Genomic DNA, 12351 nt, shown 5'->3' on the forward strand with positions numbered 1-12351 from the left:
AGTCTCTGTTAATATCAGAAATTACCACACGTTCTTCTCCAAATACGCGAGGCAAAGAGAACGTAAAGACCAAATGCAACAGGACCATTAAGAACTGAACATGATACACAACGAAGAGAAAATGGCCTCCATACTAAGTATATCCTTCAACTCTGTATGTCAAGTCGAAGAGAAATGCATAGGTTCGACTCCTGATTGCGGCAGGCGGTCCACAGGCAACCCAGCTCTTCATCCTCTCCTACGGGTAGGTCGATAGAATGGGTACCTAGCTCATGCAACTAGGATACACACACACACACACACACACACACACACACACACACATATATATATATTTATATATATATATATATATATATATATATATATATATATATATGTTTTCTTTTGTCTGTTTCCTTGCACTGCCTCGCTGGTGCGGGGGACGGCGACGGGGCAAAGTGAATAAATAGATAAATATATATAGGGGAGAAAGAATACTTTAGACACACAACACACAGATAGACATACACACGCACACACACACACAATATATATATATATATATATATATATATATATATATATATATATATATATATATATATATATAGCGTTAATGAGATGGTCTCGATTGGGACAGCGCTATCTCAGGAAACAAACAAACAAACAAAATCAACCCCCAAGATTTCTTTCTTTTTTTTTTGGTCGAGGTTTTCTGACGACGAAAGATGAAAGAAAGGTAACGAAAATTTAAGAATTACGAAAAGACTAAAAAAAACTCTGACCAAAGTAAACCCAAAAACAAGTTGACTGGCTAAACCCCCTCAGCTCAAGATTCTTGAAGGAGGTCACACAGACAGACGGCAAAATGGTATATCTCTCCCCCCCAAATACCTAACACGTCACCAACAGAAGGTGAAGTCCCCTAAAGACTGGGAACTGGTGAGTGTCATCCTCTGTATAACGAGATAAGAAATGTGGCAGAAACTACTGCCCAACTACCCTCACGACAGTTCATGGTTGAGCGTTGGAAAAGAAAAAATAAAATAAAATACCGAGACAAAATGATGACATTACGATCAGCTTTCTGGTATAAAAGATCTTTAACAAATGTACTAGAATTTTTCAGTGCCATATGCGACACACGAGCCGTCATAAACACCCTCCAGTATAATGTAACCTCCACTCTCGAAAGGCATTTGATAAAGTCCCACACAACAACCTACTGTGTAAATCAAAATACGTGAAATAAGGCAATGGACAGTGTTGATGGATTAATGCTTGGCTCACAGACTGAAAATACGTGAAATAAGGAATTGGACACTGTTGATGGATTAATGACTGGCTCACAGACTGAAAATACGTGAAATAAGGCACTGGACAGTGTTGATGGATTAATGACTGGCTCACAGACTGAAAATACGTGAAATAAGGAGTTGGTCACTGTTGATGGATTAATACTGGCTCACGGACTGAAAATACGTGAAATAAGGAATTGGTCACTGTTGATGGATCAATGACTGGCTCACAGACTGAAAATACGTGAAATAAGGCATTGGACACTGTTGATGGATTAATGCCTGGCTCACAGACTGAAAATACGTGAAATAAGGCATTGGACACTGTTGATAAATCAATGCCTGGCTCACAGACTGAAAATACGTGAAATAAGGAATTGGACAGTGTTGATGGATCAATGCCTGGCTCACGGACTGAAAGTAAAGCCTACCTTTGAATGACGAAGCTTCAAGACTGGTTGAACGTGACGAGTCGTGTGTGCCACAGGGCTCAGTCCTCGGTCCCATTCCCTTCACAGTATACACTGCTGATCTAAAGTTTGGCTCTCGTATCGACCATCTCCATAAATCTGCAGACGAAGAAAAAAAAAAAAGGAGTTAAGAGATGAGAGAGACTTGAAAGTGTTCAGAGAAATATGAGATGAAATTAAATGTAGACAAATGTAAAATATTAAGCACTTTGGATGTGGTCAATACTAAACACGATTGTCAAATACTTGGATACCTACTAACTTAAGTAAATGGTGAAATGGATCTTTGAAGTTATCATCAATAACAATCTAAAGTATACAAAACAGTAATGAAAAAAATAAAGGAATCCAAAGGCTAGATTTACATAGCTAGGCACAAAGGCTACGAAACACCAGAAACGATTCTGATTCTAAAAGGTCTAGCAAGACCACACCTTGAATATACGATACAATTCTTGTCCTAAACGACGCGAAATATGAACCAAAACTCGAACCTATATCAGATCTGAGAAATCTGACTTATGAAAAGAAAAGAGGCGAGAAGTATTAGATCTCTTTTCTCTTGAAGAATCATGGACCAACAGACCTAATACAGATTTTCAAAAATCTGAATACATTCGAACACCGTAAATTAGATAGAAATACAGTTCCCAGGTCAACTGGAATGAAATATAAGCCAGAAGATGCAACACTGACGTGGGAAATTCTCTTTGCAAGCATGATGCCTTGAACACTAGAATACATCACGGTCAAGTGTGGTAGAACGTAAAGCAGTTAGACAATTATTTCATTAGTTTAGACATCTCCTAAACACACGAAAATGACATGCCTCTCATTCCAGACCATAAAGAATATACTGTATCACAAGAGAGGGCGGGAGTGTGGAGTAAGATTTAACAGTAGGCCTTTCCCTTTCGTGTTATGTTACACTCAGGCATGCTTCCAGGATGCGTGGCATATCTTCAGTTCTCTTTCGTGTTGCTGTTGTTGTTGTTGTCGAGAGAGAGAGAGAGAGAGAGAGAGAGAGAGAGAGAGAGAGAGAGAGAGAGAGAGAGAGAGAGAGAGAGAGAGAGAGAGAGAGAGAGACTTCTTACTCCTTCTATCCTTACCTCATCCACTCCAAGAGAAATTGGAATAAGTCGACGTCAGGTTCAAAACGTAACCGATATGTCTGTTCAGGGTTCCTCAGCTCTCAATCCTTCCCATGTAATCTCTCTCTCTCTCTCTCTCCTTCATTCCATAAGGTGGTAGAGAGCCATAGACCAGGGAGGTATGAAGGTGGCAGACAGCCACTGACCAGGGAGGTATGAAGGTGGCAGACAGCCACTGACCAGGGAGATATGAAGGTGGTAGAGAGCCATCGACCAGGGAGGTATGAAGGTGGTAGACAGCCATCGACCAGGGAGGTATGAAGGTGGTAGACAGCCATCGACCAGGGATGTATGAAGGTGGTAGACAGCCATCGACCAGGGAGGCATGAAGGTGGTAGACAGCCACTGACCAGGGATGTATGAAGGTGGTAGACAGCCATCGACCAGGGAGGCATGAAGGTGGTAGAGAGCCACCGACCAGGGATGTATGAAGGTGGTAGACAGCCATCGACCAGGGAGGCATGAAGGTGGTAGACAGCCACTGACCAGGGATGCATGCGACCAGTACTGCCCGCCTGGGTATCGGGTGGGTTAGTGACGACTGCACGGTGAACCTCCACTTCAATGGCTGTCAAGTTTCACTCCTTTGGTCACTTTACATTCTGCTACACACACAGTTACACTTAGGGCGTTGGCTTTTCGTCCACAGACAGACAATCTCTTCTCCATCTCACACGTAACACTTGACAACACGTAACTCACACGACATGTTTTTCATCAATCCATTTCATTTTCCTGCGGTGAGAACTACGCGCTAGCCCTGCCTTTGGGACAGTATACCGTAGCAAGCTCTCTCTCTCTCTCTCTCTCTCTCTCTCTCTCTCTCTCTCTCTCTCTCTCTCTCTGGCAAAATGGCCAACCCTTTCGGCCGGCTCCTCCTTCAGCCCAGCTCATATAGCATTCTGAAGAAATTTAGACTTACAAACAAGACGGAGGAGGCTTTCTCCTGCCTCGCCTCGCACACTCAGAGAAGTTCTGGGAATACTCCATTGTCCGTGCATTGACACACTTCATTCTCCGTTTATTTGCACGCTCAGCAGTAGCGGGCTTCCCTCGCCATAACCCAGGAGCTTGACCTCTGTCTAATTCACCTCGTATTTACATACTCCTTGTGCGTTCTCTCTCTCTCTCTCTCTCTCTCTCTCTCTCTCTCTCTCTCTCTCTCTCCGTCTAGAAGCGCCCATGTCGCTCCATGAAACACATCTGTTCGTTTCTACGTAAACGAGAACAAAAGAGCGTTCACTGCAATACATGGAAAGAGAAGAGATATATATAATATCATCTTCCATCTTCTTGTACGGTATCTGAGGCAATGCTGTATATATGGTGGCTCTTCTCTAGCCACATACCCATTTTGATGACTCGACACTTAAACCTAACCAGCCCACACAGAGCCACTAGCAAAACACAGATAACCTACAGGATGTCAGACTGGCGGCCAGTAATCACAAGGTACATCTAGACTCTAAAAAACTCCCAAGACTTCACTGTACATGATCTCCCCTCATTGCATCATCATGCCACCTCACACGACACTATCACCAACCAAGCCAGCAGATAGCTCATGCCACAATGACGTACACACTGATTATAACCCAAACTTGTACTCACAAAGGTCGGACCCCGTACAAGAATATAAAACTTCACACCAAACCTCTCACCATTAACACAAATATCAGAACAAAGCCACAGTTCTGAGCAACACCATCACAAACCTAATCACTAAAAGGCAAACTGCAAAACACTGGCACGTCCTCCTCGAGGTGATGACCCACCTAACCCACAGTTGCTGAGGCTGACTCACCTTGAGGAAGACCTTTCCTATCGTGCCTCAGAGCAGTTCAAGGTCGACCTTAGCACCTTCCAGAATGTTGTCTCTACCATTACGTAACAAAATAATGCCATTGGTGGAACATTTAGTGATGAATACAACAGTTGACGCACCACATAACCGGACTGACAGGAAAGTGAGCTGTTGACTTGCATAGCTGTGCACTTGTTCATAGAATGCTTATGAGGTTCGCGCGAAATGGCAGGTCGAGGAGTGTTCTCATATCTGTCTGTACGAACTTGTGGTTAGAACAAGTCCGTGGTGGGAGTGTGAAGGTGGAGGAGGTCTCTGTTAACCGGGGTGCGTCAGCAATTCATGGCCAAACTGCCGTGTGAGCTGCTGGTGTGGGTCGGAGATGGTGGACAGGTTCAGCAAGAGGAGGGCGTCTTGGAAGGTGGTGTAAGAAGGGCCCAGGATGGTTCTGTATGCCCTCTACTGCACTCTTTCAAGCCGGTCCCTCTGCGTAGCGCTTAGTGAGGAGGATCAAGCTAGGGGAGGCGTAGGTAAACTAAGGTAGAATGAAGATGGGAGGGACATTACTGTGTGTGTGTGTGTGTGTGTGTGTGTGTGTGCGCGCGCGCAATTACAATCTGTGTGTTCTGGGGACCAAGAGAAAATGAAACTGGATATTTGAACGAGAATGACAAGTTCCAGAAGCAGACAGATAAAAGAAGAAGAGATGCATGTTTAAGGAGCGAGAGTGTATTAGACCAGTTTGGGAGACTGGCTGGTGGCAGATGCTGAAGTTTGTAAGAGACGGGTGGAGTGTCGTACAGAATTAATTTGGCATGATGGTGAAAGACACGTGTCTATTGGCACAGCAGAATAAGAGATAAGGAGGAAGAGGACTGGATTTGAGAGACGGGAAAGGGATACGTGAGAGACTTAAGAGAATATCAACTTTATAAAAAAATGGGGAAAAAAAGATGAAGTGATCAGCGAGGTGATGGAGAAAGGAGGCGAGAACCCTGTTAAGTGGGTCTGGAGATGTATACCCAGATGCATGGGGAAGTTGATCTATGGCTAGACGAAGGCAGGACAAGGTTCTGTTAGCGAAGACTCGGTAAGATTCACAGAGGAATATTTCTCTTAGGCACAGAAGACAAGATGTGTAAGAGGAGAGGGCTTCACCATGACGTTGAAGAACCAGATGGTGTTTACGAAGGTAATAGGCTACGTAGACCAGATTTTTTTCCCCAAGACAAGCAGCAAAGAGAACACCCGAAAAATAGGAGCATGCTGCATTTATGAATTGGAAAAAGGCATACGATCAAGTGTATACGAAAGGTCCCTTATGCAGTTCTCTCGCATATGGAAGTATTGCTTCCCTAAATCCCTGCCACTCCTCGCCCACTCCCCTGCCTTCATTTATTCTCGCTTTCTGCCACCGTAAACTTAATCTCTCCTGGTGTCTCTTCACACAAGCCTGTTTTCCCAAGCTCACTCTCAAAACCCTTTTTCTCCTCCCATAACATTTCCTTTTTTTCCTAAAGCCTCTACAAACCTTTACCCTCACAGCTCATGCACGTTCAATTGTCTCTCTCTCATGCATGTCAGTCACTTAGTACAGAACCTTATAAAAGCCTGCCTACCATCTCGTCCACTCACCTACGTAGGCTAATGTATGTCCCTCAATTGACAATAGGTATTTCCAAGCACCAGTCAGTTTTCTTTCACATCACTGGGTACCACACATCCCCCCAAAATACACTCAGCTGCCACGTTACCCACTTTCGCATATATATATATATATATATATATATATATATATATATATATATATATATATATATATATATATATATACTTCCCACGTATTCCCTGTGTGTCGTAGAAGGCGACTAAAAGGGGAGGGAGCGGGGGGCTGGAAATCCTCCCCTCTCGCTTTTTTTTTTTTTTTGATTTTCCAAAAGAGGGAACAGAGAAGGGGGCCAGGTGAGGATATTAACTCAAAGGCCCAGTCCTCTGTTCTCAACGCTACCTCGCTAATGCGGGAAATGGCGAATAGTATGAAAAAAAAATATTGAATTCTTGGATTAATAGACATGGCTTTCGAACTCAAGTCTAAGGAAATCATCATTACTCTTTACAGTCCATTCTGCCACTTAACCTTCACACAATCAACCTCCCTCATACCACAACCTGTCCTACAGCCCATCCATCCTTTTCTGTTCTTTTACACACACAACCCCAAGGTCCCCGTCCATACAACACCGTTGGGACCATCATACCCATCTTTGCCTCAATGAATAATGACCTCCTCTTTCAAATACCTCCTGGGCACTCACGACCTAAGCCCCTCTTCCACTTTAGGACTCGCCTGAGATCCCGTGGTCCCCTTGCTGGCACGTCCACTCCAGGGGTCGCCTGAACCACTCCTCTTCCTCCAGGTTCTCCACCAGTCACACTCATACTCCAAACATACTCCCGTGCCATCGTACTACGTCTCATTATCTTACTTTTTCCCACCATACCTCTCAACTTTCGCTTTTTTTACCTTCTCTCCCAAACGTAGACATCAGCTTTTCACAATACCTCTCAACTTTCGCCTTTTTACATTCTCTCCCAAACGTAGACGTCTGCTTTTGGAAGTTTCTCTCTCTCTCTCTCTCTCTCTCTCTCTCTCTCTCTCTCTCTCTCTCTCTCTCTCTCTTGGCATCAACTGTGCTCTTGGCGGAGGGGAATCTACTGATCTATCCTAACCTTAAACCAGTCCAGCTGACGTCGAGGGGGTCACACATCCAGGTCACGGGGTTAATTACTTTGCACAGTGGGTTGACGTCTGGGTCGAAAGCAGTTCATATCTCTTTGTCATTCTCCTTACCTTCTCATATTTTTCCCCTGCGGAGTTAAGAAATGCCTCTAATTCAAAAGGCAGGTTCTCCAACTGCCTTAAAACCTCTTAGATTCTTCATCTTCTCGTGTTTCCTCCTTTCCTTTCTTATCTATCTAATCCTCCTGTCCTTATCGTGCCTCATTCAAAACCTGATCTCCGTGGGGACTTATGTCCACGACTGCATTCGCTAACCTGATACGAGAATATCAAATATACATTTCTCATGTCAGTCTTCCCGTCATCCGATATTCATCCAGCCCCACTGGTCATCCACTTCTGATATTCATCTTCGTGTAATATTCATCCGGTTTGGACAACCTGTTGACATATCAATATCGCCTCATTTTCTGTTGAAGTTTGTGAAGTTTCCAATGGAAGTTAAGGTTATCGAATCCTAAATCATTTCTTACACTGGGTAATAGGGAGATGATGTAAAAAAAAAAACATTTCCATTTCATCCCTAACTATAAGTCCGCATTCCTCACCATGCAACATTGTTTTTATTTATCACACCCACGTACTTCGTATGTGGGCGCTGGTAACATTTACCAGCAGTTTAGAAGAGGTTTACAGATGTCAGAATCGATCAACTACCAAGTTATATTCTTTTGTCCTAATTCTACAAGTATTATCACATTACACCGAACACCGGGTAGAAACAAGTTCATGGAACTAACTGTAATACTCCTATATACATGTAACAGTGTAGAGCAAATCATTTCCTTTTCGTTAACAAAACGTCTCTAATCTTATATTTCTTTTTCTGTTGATAGGTACTTCCTGTTTGTTTCCCTCCTCTATAGCATGTGTGTGCAGCGCAACGGGACTTTTCCTTATGGTATGGACGTCGTCCTCCTCCTCCCCCAGCACCCACAATACTCCTCACACCTCCAGCATCATCACCCCACGACTCAACTGACGCTGATCCTCCTTCTTCATGGCATTGCCAGACTCCTCCCGACGCTGACGGACGGACTTTTGTGGTAACACTGGACCGTTGTGGACCTCTGGACCGTTGTGGACCTCTGGACCGTTGTGGACCTCTGGACCGTTGTGGACCTCTGGACCGTTGTGGACCGGTATCATCAGCTTTATGGACGGTACAGCTCGGTGTCCTGGCAAGATTTACTCACGGGAGATCAATTCCACTCGGGAGAGGAAAGGGGAAATTTCTGTGAGGCCTGACCCGAGGAGAAATATTAAGAGAACTGTAGTTGTCTAGAAGGGGGGATGGAAGATGGATGTACGTGGACATTGTGGACGCCAGGGAGAAGCAGGGGATGCCTGTAAGGCTGGTGGTTGGAAGGGTGGATTAATTGTTACAAGAGTGGACTAGTGGAGGGGCGGATGGTTGGAAGGGTAGATGGGTGGAAGAGATGTGGATGTCTGGCAGGGGTGGGGGGGTGATTGGAAGAGAGGATGGTTGGAAGAGAGGTGGGCAGTTGGAAGGCTGTATGGTTAGAAGGTGGGTGAGTGGGTGGGTGGTTGGAAGGGAGGGAAGGGCAGTTGGACCGGTGGATGAAAAGTAGAAAGATAGAAAGGACGTGATCGCCGACTGACTTCATGAAAAGATCACCTGATGTGTCTACCACCCAACAGCACCAGCTGGTAAGCATGGTTCATATACATACTCGCTCACGGTGGCTCTCAGGCATCATAGAATATACACCGCCACCTGACGCATCCTGGCAGACTTCCTCTTAATAGTTCATAATCACCTGTCGAGTCCTTCACCCGTCGTAAGAGGAGGTGGACGATACCTGACGAGGGTCTGTGCTTCCGGCATCGCTACGTCTGATGTCCTTCTCCATGAGGTGGAGATTCTTGTGTTATCCCAGAGGGAGTCCGACGGTGAGACGAGAATCCTGAATATGTGCCAGGACTCTACGTCTGACCTCATCTGGGAGAACGAGGCTCATGTGACCAGTCTGCAATATGACCTTTCACCCATATCAACACTAAATCCATAGGATTTACGAAACATTGTAAGATGTACAAGACAGCAACCTTTTGGACAGGAGGTAACTGAAGTCGCCCTACTGCGACTGTCACCAGGGAGACGGTGTTGTGAGTGACAGTAACGCTTTGTTGCAAATGAGATCAGTTTCATCCGTCTTTGTCTGTGTTCTCTTCCCACAGTGTCCGACCGTCTGGTGGCGGCTTCCCTTTCGTGTCATGGGAGGCCAAGCGGAGTCCAGCACAAGTAGCATGATGATGCAGATTGAACCGCGGCCCACTCACAGGGCCTGGAGACTGGGAGAACAACTTCACTCTTTTGTACACTCTTTTCTAAAGTATTCTACACAATACTGAACTGTGCATGTTACACAGGGGACACAGCTGATTTTGCTCACTGTAAAGACCTTCTCTATAATATTGCGAATGGCTAAACATAGCTTTTTCTTTTTGATAAAGTTTTTGGCAACTTTTTCGGACGAAATTTACCTCGAATCAGATCATTTCACGGTTGATTTTACCAGCAGATGTTTCCTACTGCACCGGTAACACGACGGAGAGAATGATCACCAGTTCCTCACACATATACTGATTGAATATGTGTTCTCATGGCTTTTCCGAGTGAAGGAAAGCTCCTTACTGACATGATTACCTGACTACAGCCATCAATTTTTGTTCCTCTGTGGGAGAAAGGAGAAAATCATACGGCTTTGTGGAACAGTCTGTCTTAATCTCTCATGTGTGACAGGATCGTGGGTAATAATCCATACCCCTACACACACACACACACACACACAGAGGATTCCAAGACCACGTCCTCTGTAGTCCGGTGAGGGAGGTAAAGATTACCTGTGGTAATCAAAGAGTCTACACTGCCACACTCACACCTCCTTACTTCTGTCATCACAGACTTGATACATAAAGATCAGGGACGGGAAATCCTGATGAGCATTACAGCAAACGTTTTCCATAAACCTTAAGACATTTTAGACATTCATAGACAATACAGACACTTCCAGACATTACTGACAGACATCTTTTATGGACTAAATCGTAGACAGTTTCACCGACGCCATGAAAACAAGAGCCTAGAATAACAATATCAAAAGCGTGAATAACAAGACCAGTGTTGAGAAAATGCACCATAAGCACACACGACCCAAGGAAGTGGCCCTTTGCCAACTTGGCCCACAACTGTAGAGCGAACTGGCCCGGTAAAGACAGTGTGTTGTCGTGTAGTGCAAATGAGAGTTTCAACGAGGGATTCAAAGCGCTGGAACCCACAATGGGACTCTTCCTAAAATGTAAGGGTTCGAGTCTTTGTGACCTTGTGTATTTACCAGATAAACCGTCTCGATACATTATGACTTCACTGGTCATAGATAATGTCAATTCATTATGGATGAAGTGAAACGTGAAGCAAAAACGATTGTTTGCAAGAATCTCTCTCTCTCTCTCTCTCTCTCTCTCTCTCTCTCTCTCTCTCTTTCTCTCTCTCTCTCTCTCTCTCTCTCTCTCTCTCTCTCTCTCTCTCTCTCTCTCTCTCCCTCTCTGTTGGCCATTTGTCGTCGGGTCAGCTATAAGTGCCACGTCTTAACAGGGAATCGGTGACCTGAGGGTGGCTGTGTTAACCTCAGGTGAGATATGAACCCACTAGATGGTGTCTGATACCACCGACATCTCCAGGGTTAGGTTCAACACAGATTTCTGTTCTTGGGTTGCAATACCAATACGATGAAAGTGGCTGTAGCTTGGGCTAATTTGCTTAACTCCCTTCTCCCTACACACACACACACACACACACACACACACACACACACACACTTTGATTCTAATCCTAAACGGATTCAGACAATGGAGATGAACGAGACCAGTCAGTTGTGAGCAGATCCAAAAGGATACGAGAAGATGAGGAAATAAATCATGAACCAACAAAGAACAAGAGTCTGGAGATGTCATGTAGAATTATTCAAAAAGAAAATGGGTCAAAAGTTAAGAAAACTGTGGAATCATTCAAAAAGAAAACGGATCAGAATTTAAGACAACTAGAGAAGAAAAATAAAGAAACTGAGACATCTTTCTAAAGATCGTGAGAGGTGTTATGTGATGAGAGATGATCTCTGGGATTTTTAAAAAAAACACAGTCAGTGAGTATGAATACAGATTGAAATAAGGTTAGAGAAATCAGGACTTATGTAATCACAGACATGGAGATGAAGTCACTGAAAGGGGGGAATAAAAGAAGCCACACAGGTCTTTTTTTTAAGCAAGTTCAGCAAGCGGAAGTGTCAATAATACATACAGAGTCTTATGTAAACACTGGGCAGGGAGGGAAAGCAGGAGCAATATCGGGGGATGATGAACAAATGCAGAACGCGAGGAACCTATTAATTCTTATGTTGTATTCCTGTTAACAATCCCATAAACATACCTACGTCTACAACACAACTTTTCTAATGTTATCTTAAGATATGTACTTCACGTTATTCTTCATAAAGATATGTACTTCACGTTATTCTTCATAAAGATATGTACGTCACGTTATTCTTCATAAAGATATGTACTTCACGTTATTCTTCATAAAGATATGTACTTCACGTTATTCTTCATAAAGATATGTACTTCACGTTATTCTTCATAAAGATATGTACTTCACGTTATTCTTCATAAAGATATGTACTTCACGTTATTCTTCATAAAGATATGTACTTCACGTTATTCTTCATAAAGATATGAACTTCACGTTATTCTTCATAAAGATATGTACTTCACGTTATCTTTCATAAAGATATGTACTTCACGTTATCCTTCATAAAGATATGTATTT

The 12351-nt window shown here is 43.8% G+C and overlaps 1 long non-coding RNA gene across 1 annotated transcript in view; it reads right to left on the minus strand.

Moving 5' to 3' along the window:
- The window catches only part of LOC139765873 (uncharacterized), a 209814-nt gene that overhangs the window by 36902 nt on the left and 160561 nt on the right, over positions 1-12351 (minus strand). Inside the window, exon 5 of the long non-coding RNA XR_011716752.1 lies at positions 1712-1849. This is a non-coding gene — a long non-coding RNA (uncharacterized lncRNA). The remainder of the gene's footprint in view (positions 1-1711; positions 1850-12351) is intronic.

The sequence above is a fragment of the Panulirus ornatus genome, chromosome 4, assembly GCF_036320965.1.
Source record: "Panulirus ornatus isolate Po-2019 chromosome 4, ASM3632096v1, whole genome shotgun sequence".
NCBI lineage: Eukaryota > Metazoa > Arthropoda > Malacostraca > Decapoda > Palinuridae > Panulirus > Panulirus ornatus.